Source organism: Frankliniella occidentalis, unplaced genomic scaffold, assembly GCF_000697945.3.
Source record: "Frankliniella occidentalis isolate FOCC.00 unplaced genomic scaffold, Focc_3.1 Scaffold102, whole genome shotgun sequence".
Taxonomy (NCBI): Eukaryota; Metazoa; Arthropoda; class Insecta; order Thysanoptera; family Thripidae; genus Frankliniella; species Frankliniella occidentalis.
Window position 1 is genome coordinate 523,085 of NW_026267231.1, and position 1,085 is coordinate 524,169.

The following is a 1,085-nucleotide window of genomic DNA, read 5'->3' on the forward strand; positions in this document are numbered from 1 at the left end:
TCCCTCCCTTTCTCTCTCTCCCTCTCTCTGCGTCGGTTCGCGCCACGTACGGACATTAGGGGTGATAGATATAGGGCCGTTACCAGCTACGTAGATTGCATGGCAGCCACCCTGGGGAGAAGCCCCGGGGAGAGAGAGAGAGAGAGGGAGAGAGAGAGAGAGATGCGCCTTGCGAGGCCAAGAGGGAAGGGGCCTTAGGAAAGATAAAAGAGAGGCACCGAAATGGGGAGGAAAAGCACGAAATTGCACAGAAAAACGATTCTAGGAGATACATTTATACAGCACGGTTGCTTTTCTTCGTTTCACGCAGAGAAGATATTGTTGATAAAAGTCTCCTGTACGTTGTACCAACCGTGCTCAGAAAATATACTATGAATAACTGAAGTAAGTGGTTAGTTTGGTTGTCCGTGCGAGGCTTTTTCTTGGCTAACGACAATATAATTGACTCTATCGATAGTTTCATTTGGAGTGCTGCTGGGGCCGTGGGGCGGGTGTCGACCGGGGCAAGGACAAGAAGTGTCGAGAGGAATGTGGCCACCCCAGCCGGGGGGCGGCGCATGGGGCGGCCAGCTGCGGGTGGAGCGGGGCTGGTGGGACGGGCGGGGGCGGCACCGTCACGGCTGGGGAGTTGGTTAGACGGGAGCTGTGTTGGTGATACTATTGTCCCTGTCGCAATTCCAAGACCCATTTCGGTTGTCGCCATTGTTGTTGTTGTTGGTTGTGCGGGGCTGTTGCTGTACGGCCGGGACGGCCTATATTGTTGCCGAGAAACCGTTTGTTCTATCAGGCTCCGGGATAGGAACAGGAGGGCCCAAAGAGAAGTTGAGACGTATGATGATTGTGATGGTGTATACGTTTACGGTGTGGTAAATTTATACCGTGTTCCAAACCTTCGTATTATTTCCGTTGCCTTATCTGAAACATGGCGAATCCATGCAAAAGGGTTTAGATGGACGGTGCTCGAACTTGGGGGCGTGCCTGATAGTTCGTAAGCGAGCCTTGAGATTGAAGGAGGTAGGGTGCTGCGCTATCTCTCTCTCTCTCTCTCTCTCTCTCTCTCTCTCTCTCTCTCTCTCTCTCTCTCT

At 52.5% G+C, this 1,085-nt stretch overlaps 1 protein-coding gene across 4 annotated transcripts in view; it reads left to right on the forward strand.

Moving 5' to 3' along the window:
* LOC113202755 (uncharacterized) overlaps window positions 1–1,085 on the forward strand; it is a 23,848-nt gene that overhangs the window by 3,867 nt on the left and 18,896 nt on the right. The window lies entirely within an intron of this gene.